The following is a 12928-nucleotide window of genomic DNA, read 5'->3' as shown; positions in this document are numbered from 1 at the left end:
GGCAGCAACAGGCGGCACGTACAGTCACAGGGAGCACCGACCTTCAGAAGTCAGTGTGCCAATAGACATCGCCCTGTGTACATCGGGAGCTGTGCCACTGGTGCTAGTCTGTGTAGTTGGGTGGATAGGTTGGGTAGTTAGGTGGTTAATTCCATGTGGATGGGTAGCAAGGTGGGTAGTGCTATGTAGTTGGGTGGATAGTAGGGATAGTTAGGTGGGTAGTTCTGTGTAGATGGGGAGTTAGGATGGGTAGGTAGGTGGGCTGTTCTGTGTAACTGGGTGAGTAGGATAGGTAGTTCTATGTAGATGGGTGAGTAGAATGGGTAGTTAGGTGGGTAGTTCTATGTAGATGGGTGAGTAGGATGGGTAGTTCTCTGTAGATGGGTGAGTAGGATGGGTAGTTCTCTGTAGATGGGTGAGTAGGATGGGTAGTTCTCTGTAGATGGGTGAGTAGGATGGGTAGTTAGGTGGATAGTTCTATGTAGATGGGTGAGTAGGATGGGTAGTTCTATGTAGACGGGTGAGTAGGGTGGGTAGTTCTATGTAGATGGGTGAGTAGGATGGGTAGTTAGGTGGATAGTTCTATGTAGACGGGTGAGTAGGATGGGTAGTTCTATGTAGTAGGGTGGGTAGTTCTATGTAGACGGGTGAGTAGGATTGATAGTTGGGTGGGTAGTTCTATGTAGACAGGTGAGTAGTGTGGGTAGTTCTATGTAGATGGGTAGTTAGGTGGGTAGTTCTATGTAGACGGGTAGTTAGGTGGGTAGTTCTATGTAGACGGGTGAGTAGGATGGGTAGTTCTATGTAGTAGGGTGGGTAGTTCTATGTAGCTGGGTGAGTAGGATGGGTAGTTAGGTGGGTAGTTCTATGCAGATAGGTGAGTAGGATGGGTAGGGCTATGTAGTTGGATGGGTAGGTAGTTCTGTGTAGACGGGTGAGTAGGATGGGTAGGTAGGTGGGTGCTTCTATGTATACGGATGGGTAGGTAGTTCTGTGTAGTTGGGTAGGTAGGTGGGTACTTCTATGTATAATGATAGGTAGTTCTGTGAAGGTAGGTGGGTAGGTAGTTCTGTGAATGTAGGTGGGTAGGTAGTTCTGTGTAGCTGGGTGGGTAGGTAGTTCTGTGTAGACGGATGGGTAGGTAGGTGGGTGGGTAGGTAGTTCTGTGAAGGTAGGTGGGTGGGTAGGTAGTTCTGTAAAGGTGGGTAGGTAGTTCTGTGAAGGTAGGTGGGTGGGTAGGTAGTTCTGTAAAGGTGGGTAGGTAGTTCTGTGAAGGTAGGTGGGTAGTGTAGTTCTGTGTGGATGGGTAGGTAGTTCTGTGAAGGTAGGTGGATGGGTAGGTAGTTCTGTGAAGGTAGGTGGGTAGTGTAGTTCTGTGTAGGTAGGTGGGTGGGTAGTGTAGTTCTGTGTGGATGGGTAGGTAGTTCTGTGTAGGTAGGTGGGTGGGTAGGTGGGTAGTGTAGTTCTGTGTGGATGGGTAGGTAGTTCTGTGAAGGTAGGTGGATGGGTAGGTAGTTCTGTGAAGGTAGGTGGGTAGTGTAGTTCTGTGTGGATGGGTAGGTAGTTCTGTGTAGGTGGGTAGGTAGTTCTGTGAAGGTAGGTGGGTAGGTAGTTCTGTGTAGGTAGGTGGGTAGTGTATTGGAAGGGCAGTCAGTCAGGCTCCTCCCCCTCATTCAGTCCTAGCTCTGGCACGGGGGGCGTAGTCTGGTAGAGGTGAGTTTAGTGGGCGGGGCTCACATCCACAAAAAGCGGTGATTGGCGGACGTGGCTCTCCTCCCTCTCTGGTTCCCGGGTCACATGATCGCAGACGGATTTTCTGATTGGTCGCAGTAGGACAGCAGCTTTTGTTAGGGGAGGGCTGGGCTTCACAGCCGGGTGTACAAAGATGGTGCCCATAGCCCCGCCTCTTCCTCTGTCCGGTGAGTGTGGGAGGAGGCAGAAGCGGGAAGTCCGGGGAGGAGAGAGATCGGAGGTGATTACCGCACGGTACGGTGTGTGGGGGAGGGGCTCTTTATATAACAGAACTGACCGAACAGGAATCCTTCCCTCACTGAGCGCTATTACCGGCGGAGGGGGCGGGCTCTATGATAATGAGATGACAGCCCCGCCTCCTCTTCTATGACAGGCGGAGTCAGGGAGGGTTATTTCCGGTCCGGTGTCCCCATGGTAGAGATTTCCCATCACTTCCTGGTCTGGTGACAACATAACGTTTGGGGTTTCAGTCCTCAGAACACGGAGAGGTGGGATCTGTACCCCGAACCTGATAGGAGGTCCCGTCCCCCCCGACATGTCCACTTATCCATCATTGACATTCATTCCTCCCACTGATAGAAACTACGAACAATACTCCTCCCACTGACACCAATGATGGGGCACTATTCCTCCCACTGACACCAATGATGGGGCACTATTCCTCCCACTGATACCAATGATGGGGCACTATTCCTCCCACTGACACCAATGATGGGGCACTATTCCTCCTACTGATACCAATGATGGGGCACTATTCCTCCCACTGACACCAATGATGGGGCACTATTCCTCCCACTGACACCGATGATGGGGCACTATCCCTTCCACTGACACCGATGATGGGGCACTATCCCTTCCACTGACACCGATGATGGGGCACTATCCCTTCCACTGACACCGATGATGGGGCACTATCCCTTCCACTGACACCGATGATGGGGCACTATCCCTTCCACTGACACCGATGATGGGGCACTATTCCTCCCACTGACACCAACGATGGGGCACTATTCCTCCCACTGACACCAACGATGGGGCACTATTCCTCCCACTGACACCAATGATGGGGCACTATTCCTCCCACTGACACCAATGATGGGACACTATTCCTCCCACTGACACCAATGATGGGGCACTATTCCTCCCACTGACACCAACGATGGGGCACTATTCCTCCCACTGACACCAACGATGGGGCACTATTCCTCCCACTGACACCAACGATGGGGCACTATTCCTCCCACTGACACCAACGATGGGGCACTATTCCTCCCACTGACACCAACGATGGGGCACTATTCCTCCCACTGACACCAACGATGGGGCACTATTCCTTCCACTGACACCAACGATGGGGCACTATTCCTTCCACTGACACCAACGATGGGGCACTATTCCTTCCACTGACACCAACGATGGGGCACTATTCCTCCCACTGACACCAACGATGGGGCACTATTCCTCCCACTGACACCAACGATGGGGCACTATTCCTCCCACTGACACCAACGATGGGACACTATTCCTCCCACTGACACCAACGATGGGGCACTATTCCTCCCACTGACACCAACGATGGGGCACTATTCCTCCCACTGACACCAACGATGGGGCACTATTCCTCCCACTGACACCAACGATGGGGCACTATTCCTCCCACTGACACCAGTGATGGGGCACTATTCCTCCCACTGACACCAATGATGGGGCACTATTCCTCCCACTGACACCAATGATGGGACACTATTCCTCCCACTGACACCAATGATGGGGCACTATTCCTCCCACTGACACCAATGATGGGGCACTATTCCTCCCACTGACACCAATGATGGGGCACTATTCCTCCCACTGACACCAATGATGGGGACTATTTCTGCTGCATTTTTCACTCCCGCTGGTTACAGTCCGGCTCCCCTGAAGTCAGAAAACTAGAAAACTGTCCCTTTGTTCAGAAATTTTGGAGACCTCCAGCCATAGAAGAATATATCCGTGTCCCACACAAAACATGGAGACCTGGGGGGCCAACACCTCATGATGGGGGTGTGGGGTCATCGCTCCGGATGGAGGGTGTGGGGTCCTCGCTCCGGATGGAGGGTGTGGGGTCCTCGCTCTGGTTGGTGGGTGTGGGGTCCTCGCTCGGGTTGGAGGGCGTGGGGTCCTCGCTCGGGTTGGAGGGTGTGGGGTCCTCGCTCGGGTTGGAGGGCGCGGGGTCCTCGCTCCGGTAGGTGGGTGTGGGGTCCTCACTCAGAACAGACACTTTGTGGGTTTGGGTCATCCAGAACTTGTTTCCCAAAGACCCGTGTTTCCCCCTTTAATAACAACATGCGTGTTGCGTGCCGGGATGGAACATACATGGACATCTGAATCAATGATTCCCACCATACTGAAGGCCAGGAAGTCTCCTTCACAAGATCTGCACGGAAGGCATGTTTTGCTGAAAGCGAGGCTTTCCCCCTGGAAGTCCACCTTGGGAAGGATTCTCTCCTACGATGGATGGGATTGGATCGGCATTTGTCCCTCAGAACTATTAGAGGTTCCATCTCTGAACATGTGATCTTCTTCCAGAGACTGCTGGCATCTCGTTCTTTGTATGGGGTGTCTCTCGTGTGGCTTCCCCTGTGACTCTGAGGGATCTCAATTTGGTTTTATGTCTCTTCAAAAACTGCCCTTTGAACCCCTTCCCACCAACAAGGTTGCATTTCTTGTGGTCACCTCCTCTGTGAGGGGAGTGTCCCAGCTTTTGGCTTTATCCCGTGAAGAACCTCTTCTGGTCCTACACAAGGACAAGGTGGTGAGGCCCAGAACTTCCTTCTTACCTAAGGTTGTTTTGGACTTTCACCACAACTAGGACACGGTCCTTCCATTCCTCCATCCCCCCGGCCTGCCGACTCTAGGTCATCAGAAGGAGACCCAATGACTGGATGTATGTTATGCCGTGATATTACCTCCCACTTCCTCCTTCAGGAAGACCGAACCTCTCATTCCTGATGGTCTCCTAGATCTGTAAGCGCCTAATGTTTTTTTCTGAATCAGATTTGCAAATCAGCCACCTGGACTTGTTCACACGTTCTCCAGCATTTACTAGGTGGATGTTTAGACCTCATCCTAAGCCACCTTCGGGGGTGAGGTCCTTAAGGCGGATCCTTGAGCTGCAGGTAGTCCCCAGTTCTGGTGGTTTTTGTGGGCCTGTTGATGTGTTTGCCGTGTTGCCCAGTTCTCAGTTGGGCTGCTTTGGGCCTACAGACAGGATCTGACGTTCTTAGATGAGATAGAAATGAGGATTTCTGTCCCTATCGTAGAATGTTTATCTTGTAGTCCATGGAGGGTCAAAGTCCCACCCTCTGAGTCTATATCCATGCTCTCCGTACTGCTCTTCAACAAAACTGAGCCATGCTGTAGCAGGAGGAGTCATCCTGGGCTGGACCATCATTGGTTGGTTGGACATTGTGGAATCCTCCTGTAGACAGCAGAAGATCCCAACACTATAGGACTTCCTGTGGCCCTCAATGGGCTCCAAGGAAGGGAATTACAGACATTCTCTTCATATTATTATCTCCCCCTCAAATGTCATCTTCCCAAAGGAAGCCGATTATTCTTCTTCTTCTTGTCTCTTCCTTTTAGATGTCATCTTCTCGTGGAAAGCGTTCCGCACAGCGTGGTCGTCCCGCAAAACGCTCCAGGAGCAGGCAGTCCCCTTCCTATTACATCCACCACACAGACAAGGACATGCTGCTTCTCATCTCCAGCAACCACGACCTGGATGAAACGGTCTGCGTGCGGAAGAGATGCCGTGTGGCGGTGTCAAAAGACAAGGAAGCTGTCACCACCGACTTTGGTTGGGGCTCGGTCATCCCGGTGGAGATCTTACATCGGGTCTTCCAGGTCCTGGCGGACAGTGAGGGTGCGGTGCCCGCTCTGTGCAGGTGAGGACACAAGATGGCGGGTGTGTCCCGGGTGTCATCCTCCTCATCTCCTATCTCCCTGTATCCTCAGGCTCTCCCAGGTGTGTCGGCTATGGAGACAGGTAGCGTCTAGCCTGGACCTCTGGCGTCGTGTGACGGTGAGTCGCTGTTGGGTCCTTCCAGGCGCCAAAGATAAACCCAAAATCCAGAAAAGGGTAACGGAGACGATGGCGGAATTCATCCAGCAAAGGTCAGTTCTCGGGTTGTAGATTTGGGCAGCAGGAAGCGTGTCCTAGCTGGTATATTCTCCATCTCTGCTAGGTCAGGGGTGAGGACCTAGGTCCTGCTGGGACCTATCATTCCATAGCCTTTATATTGGGGGGGGCTGCAGAGATCTCCAGTCAACATTTGGCTGGGTGACAGGGTGGATACTATAGATCCAGTGGTCACCCTGGTCTGGCAAATGAGTGCACACAGACCTTTAACTATGTGCTGACCACACTTGGACTGGGGTGGCCAGCAGGTTAAATGCTTCACAGGGACACGTATGACCTGGTGCCTACAGTCCGTGTCATGGTGTTACCCTGACTGACAGCACCCCACTTCAGTGGAGAGGAAGATCTGTCTAGGGAGCCCTACCCACACACCGCTGGATTGGTAGGTAGAAATGCCTCCCTGGTTATGGTGGGAGGCATGGATACTTCCTGGGGTGGTTGGTCCTGCGGGGTCTCCTCCTCTATAGACCTGGGTCCCGTTGCCGATCTTCATGTCCTCTGAGGTGAATTGTTGTGCTATTGGGTGCCAAGTCCCCACATGCTTTGGTTGTGTGGTGGGGTACAGCTGTGGGGACAAGGGTGGAGAACCTTGAGGCTTTAGGAACCATACGAGACGTCGATCTCATCCTGTGCCCCAAGGACGGGTTCTATTGACTTGTGAGCTGGGGAAGCTACAGACTCCCTTCTCCTGGCTGGTATGGGCCCTCTAATGGGTGCTTGCACCACGCGGTCAGGCTGCCTGGAACTTCTGACCGCATGGTGCATATACCCATGGGAGGGCCCATACCAGAGTATCCAGCCAGGAGAAGGGAGTCTGTAGCCTCCCCAGCTCACAAGTCAATAGAACCCGTCCTTGGGGCACAGGATGAGATCGATGTCTCGTATGGTTCCTAAAGCCTCAAGGTTCTCCACCCTTGTCCTCACAGCTGTACCCCACCACACAACCACAGCATGGTGGCGAGTGCTGCGCAGGGAGTTTCCGTGTTCCGATCTATTAGTGGTCATCTCTGTAGCTACGTCCCGGGTTTGCACCAACCAGTTGTAGACGTCGCCTTCATTGCTGCCGTGTGTCATCTGGTTTCTCTCTTCTAGGCTTCCTCAGGTCTCGGACTTTTCCCTTCATCAATGGAAGAGTTCTGTTTCCTTCGTTCTGCAGGTAAGTGCAGTCCTTTACATTCGGGGAATGAAGGGTTCCCCACACCTTTCCCCAGACTCCATGGGTGCCTCTCACCTGCCCCTGGGTGTAATAGGTCCCTCCCATCTCCCCTCAGATGCCAGGGGGTTCTTGCTCCTGTACCTGGATGCACTATGGACCTCCTGTCTGTCACAAACCATTGGGTCCGTCCTTCCTTTTCTCAAGCTCACCTTTCTCTTGAAGCCACAGGTCCTTGCTTTATATCCCCCCTTGTGCTCCGGTGCCATTAGGGTCCCTGTCTGTCCCTGGATGCCAGGGTGGTTTTCTGAAGGTCTCCAGATGCCACAAGGGTTCCTGTCTGTCCCTGGGTGCCGGGGTGGTTTTCTGAAGGTCTCCAGATGCCACAAGGGTTCTGATCTGTCCCTGGATGCCAGGGTGGTTTTATGAAGGTCTCCAGATGCCTCAAGGGTCCCTGTCTGTCCCTGGATGCCAGGGTGGTTTTATGAAGGTCTCCAGATGCCTCAAGGGTCCCTGTCTGTCCCTAGATGCTAGGGTGGTTTTCTGAAGGTCTCCAGATGCCACAAGGGTTCCGGTCTGTCCCTGGGTGCCAGGGTGGTTTTCTGAAGGTCTCCAGATGCCACAAGGGTTCCTGTCTGTCCCTGGATGCCAGGGTGGTTTTCTGAAGGTCTCCAGATACCACAAGGGTTCCTGTCTGTCCCTGGATGCCAGGGTGGTTCTCTGAAGTTCTCCAGATGTCACAAGGGTCCCTGTCTGTCCCTGGATGCCAGGGTGGTTCTCTGAAGTTCTCCAGATGTCACAAGGGTCCCTGTCTGTCCCTGGATGCCAGGGTGGTTCTCTGAAGTTCTCCAGATGTCACAAGGGTCCCTGTCTGTCCCTGGATGCCAGGGTGGTTTTCTGAAGGTCTCCAGATGCCACAAGGGTCCCTGTCTGTCCCTGGGTGCCAGGGTGGTTTTCTGAAGGTCTCCAGATGCCGCACAATCTCCATCCTATTCCCTACTCTCAGCAGGGGGCCGATCATCTCCCCAAAGTTCTTCCTGGACGGTCTATCCCCCTTCTGACGATCTTTTCTGTTCTTGTGCAGAGTTTGTCGCAGTCCTGCCCACTGCTGTCGTCTCTTACGTTGTCACATTGTAATCAGGTGACTGTGGATGACCTGCTGTCTATAGGACGTTGTTGTCCCCAGTTGAGGAACCTCAACCTGCAGAACTCCAAGGTACATGGTGCATGGCTCCACACGTCTCTGGAACAATCAGCAGCTCTTGGCACGGGGGAATGTTCCAGATATTTTCTGTTCAAAGTGATCGAATTATCAGACTATGGGGGACAGCAGGACTGTGACCGCCATCAGCTGATACGTCCCTCACCTTCTTGTCTGGTAGTGACGGGTGTGTTGTCTCCATAGGTGCAGCTCAATGCCATGTATAGATTCCTGGAGATGTACGGGGCCCGTCTCAGGCGACTGCTGCTGTCATACAGCGTTCAGATGAACAGCATTATGGCCGGAGTAGCGGTGCGTCATATCTCTATTATATATCCCCCTCCTTCCCTTATCCCCCCTCCATGATATATCCCTCCCCACTTCTATCCTCCTCCTTCCCTTATCTCCCCTCCATGATATATCCCTCCCCACTTCTATCCTCCTCCTTCCCTTATCTCCCCTCCATGATATATCCCTCCCCACTTCTATCCCCCCTCCTTCCCTTATCTCCCCTCCATGATATATCCCTCCCCACTTCTATCCTCCTCCTTCCCTTATCCCCCCTCCATGATATATCCCTCCCCAGTTCTATCCTCTCCATCCCTTATCTCCCCTCCATGATATATCCCTCCCCACTTCTATCCCCTATCTCCCCTCCATGATATATCCCTCCCCACTTCTATCCCCCTCCTTCCCTTATCTCCCCTCCATTATATATCCCTCCCCACTTCTATCCCCTCCTTCCCTTATCTCCTCTCCATGATATATCCCTCCCCAGTTCTATCCCCCTCCTTCCCTTATCTCCCCTCCATTATATATCCCTCCCCACTTCTATCCCCTCCTTCCCTTATCTCCCCTCCATGATATATCCCTCCCCAGTTATATCCTTTTCCTTCCCTTATCTCACCTCCATTATATATCCCTCCCCAGTTCTATCCTCCTCCTTCCCTTATCTCCCCTCCATGATATATCCCTCCCCAGTTCTATGCTCCTCCTTCCCTTATCTCCCCTCCATGATATATCCCTCCCCAGTTCTATCCTTCTCCTTCCCTTATCTCACCTCCATTATATATCCCTCCCCAGTTCTATCCTCCTCCTTCCCTTATCTCACCTCCATTATATATCCCTCCACAGTTCTATCCCCTCCTTCCCTTATCTACCCTCCATGATATATCCCTCCCCAGTTCTATCCTCCTTCCCTTATCTCTTCTCCATGATATATCCCTCCCCAGTTCTATCCTCCTTCCCTTATCTCTTCTCCATGATATATCCCTCCCCAGTTCTATCCTCCTCCTTCCCTTATCTCCCCTCCATTATATATCCCTCCCCAGTTCTAGCCTCCTCCTTCCCTTATCTCCCCTCCATGATATATCCCTCCCCAGTTCTATCCCCTCCTTCCCTTTTCTCCCTTCCATGATATATCCCTCCCCAGTTCTATCCCCTCCTTCCCTTTTCTCCCCTCCATGATATATCCCTCCCCACTTCTATACCCTCCTTCCCTTACCTCCCCTCCATGATATATCCCTCCCCACTTCTATCCCCCTCCTTCCCTCATCTCCCCTCCATGATATATCCCTCCCTAGTTCTGTCTTCCACCTTCCCTCATCTCCCCTCCATGATATATCCCTCCCCACTTCTATACCCTCCTTCCCTTACCTCCCCTCCATGATATATCCCTCCCTAGCTCTGTCTTCCTCCTTCCGTCATCTCACCTCCATGATATATCCCTCCCTAGTTCTGTCTTCCTCCTTCCCTCATCTCACCTCCATGATATATCCCTCCCCAGTTCTGTCCTCCTCCTTCCCTCATCTCACCTCCATGATATATCCCTCCCCAGTTCTTTCCTCCTCCTTCCCTTATCTCCCCTCCATGATATATCCCTCCCCAGTTCTATCCTCTCCATCCCTTATCTCCCCTCCATGATATATCCCTCCCCACTTCTATCCCCTATCTCCCCTCCATGATATATCCCTCCCCACTTCTATCCCCCTCCTTCCCTTATCTCCCCTCCATTATATATCCCTCCCCACTTCTATCCCCTCCTTCCCTTATCTCCTCTCCATGATATATCCCTCCCCAGTTCTATCCCCCTCCTTCCCTTATCTCACCTCCATGATATATCCCTCCCCAGTTCTATCCCCCTCCTTCCCTTGTCTCCCCTCCATTATATATCCCTCCCCACTTCTATCCCCTCCTTCCCTTATCTCCCCTCCATGATATATCCCTCCCCAGTTATATCCTTTTCCTTCCCTTATCTCACCTCCATTATATATCCCTCCCCAGTTCTATCCTCCTCCTTCCCTTATCTCCCCTCCATGATATATCCCTCCCCAGTTCTATGCTCCTCCTTCCCTTATCTCCCCTCCATTATATATCCCTCCCCAGTTCTATCCCCCTCCTTCCCTTATCTCCCCTCCATGATATAATCCCTCCACAGTTCTATCCCCTCCTTCCCTTATCTACCCTCCATGATATATCCCTCCCCAGTTCTATCCTCCTTCCCTTATCTCCCCTCCATGATATATCCCTCCCCAGTTCTTTCCTCCTCCTTCCCTTATCTCCCCTCCATGATATATCCCTCTCTAGTTCTGTCTTCCTCCTTCCCTCATCTCCCCTCCATGATATATCCCTCCCCAGTTCTTTCCTCCTCCTTCCCTTATCTCCCCTCCATGATATATCCCTCCCCAGTTCTATCCTCCTCCTTCCCTTATCTCCCCTCCATGATATATCCCTCCCCAGTTCTTTCCTCCTCCTTCCCCTCCTCTGATAGTCTGTATATTGTGATTACAGGGTGGCTGGTGCCCTGAGTTGAGGATTCTGGAAGTGGACGTTCCTTTAGAGTCGGTAATCATGGACCTTCAGCTTCCCGTTGAGGGCTTACAGGCTTCCTGCCCCAAGCTGGAGGTGAGTGAGGATCACGTAGGTCACTTTTGCGCAGGCCGGAGTATTGGCAGAGTTGTATCTTTTGGCATTTCGGTAACTTCACAGAAGACCCTCATACTGGTCCATGACCTTCACCAGCGGGAGCCGAGCAGAACCTCGTGTGGAAATGTCTCGTCTTGGCCGGGTCGTCATCACAGTCAGAAGGTCCTACATAGTCTGTAAGGGTTACACAGAAACACCGAAAAGTGATGGCTGAAGAAGACCGAGCCGTCCATGGAGTTTGCCCGTTTTTTTGTGTGCGTTGTTTTTTTTTTTGGGGGGGGGGGGGGTTGTTTTTCTTTTGTTTTCACTATGAATAATGATACATTGTACAAAGTTAGATACTGGAGCTCTGCAACTAGATGTTGGGCCCCAATCTCTGACAAGTCCTGGAGCTGATCTCAGCAGGAGGAACCTCAGGGACATTCCATCCTACGCTGGCAGATTCCAGGCATTAGCTAAGCCGAAGTATCCAGGAGGATAAGACGACTAAGGAAAGGTCTGAAAAGTCGTTCATTTGTAGTCTGTGTTTAAAATCCAATTCAATTCTGAGGGCTCCATTCACCGGTTCTTGGACAATGCAGATTGAAGGGAGTCCTTGGTGAACACAATTCTGGGATTCCTGAAGGATTTCGATGGAGGAGATAGAATGTGTTGAGGCCTTCATGATGATGATAGTTCGTCCTCTTTGCCGGCAGAGCTCCGCCCCCGATGGAGGCCTGAGAACCTGAGAATGTGTTCACTCTTTAAGGCACGCTAAAAATGAAGAAGTGGACCAAACCATGCTGTGTGCAGACGGGGGAGTACCTTCTATAGGGGAGCCTACACTCCCATGGGGGATATTTGGTCCACTCTGGGGAACCCAGAGCTCCACAAATTAAATATCCTTCCTCTTCCATTCAATGAAGGATCTCTGTGCCAAACCTGTGTGGGGGCTCATCCGGGATCTGAAGTCGGGACCTCTGGTGGCATCCATCATCCATCAGTTCACTCCAAGGAAAGGATTTTACAGTCCGTCCCAACAGTCCATTTTTACCTTCCTTGCTGACTGAAGGCAGAACTAAGGAGTTGGTGGCACTGATTCCCCAAAGGGGACTCCTTCAGTTGTGCAGCATCCACAATCTTCTCTCCATGGCTGCCGCTGACCTGCATATCGAATTCTGAGCTCAGCATCTTCCACCATCTTGATTGGGTGCCCAAAGGAGTTCAAGCGGAGCTCCACCCAAAAGGGGACGTTCTGCTTTAATGCTTTGTGCCCCACTCCCCATTAAGGGTTGGCACCTTTGGGGGGTGGGGGTGGAGCGAGTATCCGAATTTGACAGGTAACCACTCCCACTTCCACTGCATTCACCTAGGCGATCGTAAGCAGAAGTCGTCCTCCCCGTAGTCTTCTGGAACACGACGGGTCCCACAAAAATACGTGGCCATTCACATGACAGGTCCCACAAAAATACGTGGCCATTCACACGACAGGTCCCACAAAAATACGTGGCCATTCACAAAGTGCAGCGCTTCTCCCGCATGCGCAGGGGGCACCCGGCTGTGAAGCCACAAGATGTCCCCGCCGGGGGCCCACACTGAAGATGACGGTTTTGTACAGTTTTTGTGCAGTTTTTGTGCAGTTTTTGTGCAGTTTTTGTATAGTTTTTGTGCAGTTTTTGTATAGTTTTTGTGCAGTTTTTGTATAGTTTTGTATAGTTTTGTGAAGTTTTTGCAGTTT

At 52.0% G+C, this 12928-nt stretch overlaps 1 pseudogene across 1 annotated transcript in view; it reads left to right on the top strand.

The window, feature by feature from the left end:
- Window positions 1-1880: 1880 nt before the first annotated feature.
- LOC149428505 (F-box/LRR-repeat protein 6-like) overlaps window positions 1881-12928 on the top strand; it is a 15101-nt pseudogene continuing 4053 nt past the window's right edge. The window contains exons 1-7 of the transcript XR_016310722.1: window positions 1881-1972; window positions 5377-5678; window positions 5749-5907; window positions 7025-7088; window positions 8170-8301; window positions 8491-8598; window positions 11077-11190. The product of XR_016310722.1 is annotated as an F-box/LRR-repeat protein 6-like (transcript). The remainder of the gene's footprint in view (window positions 1973-5376; window positions 5679-5748; window positions 5908-7024; window positions 7089-8169; window positions 8302-8490; window positions 8599-11076; window positions 11191-12928) is intronic.

This window comes from Staurois parvus, unplaced genomic scaffold (assembly GCF_062004578.1).
Source record: "Staurois parvus isolate SC_StPar_1 unplaced genomic scaffold, SC_StPar_1.0 ptg003181l, whole genome shotgun sequence".
Classification (NCBI taxonomy): Eukaryota; Metazoa; Chordata; class Amphibia; order Anura; family Ranidae; genus Staurois; species Staurois parvus.
Note: the sequence above shows the minus strand (reverse complement) of the source record. Positions and strands in the feature narration are given on the sequence as shown.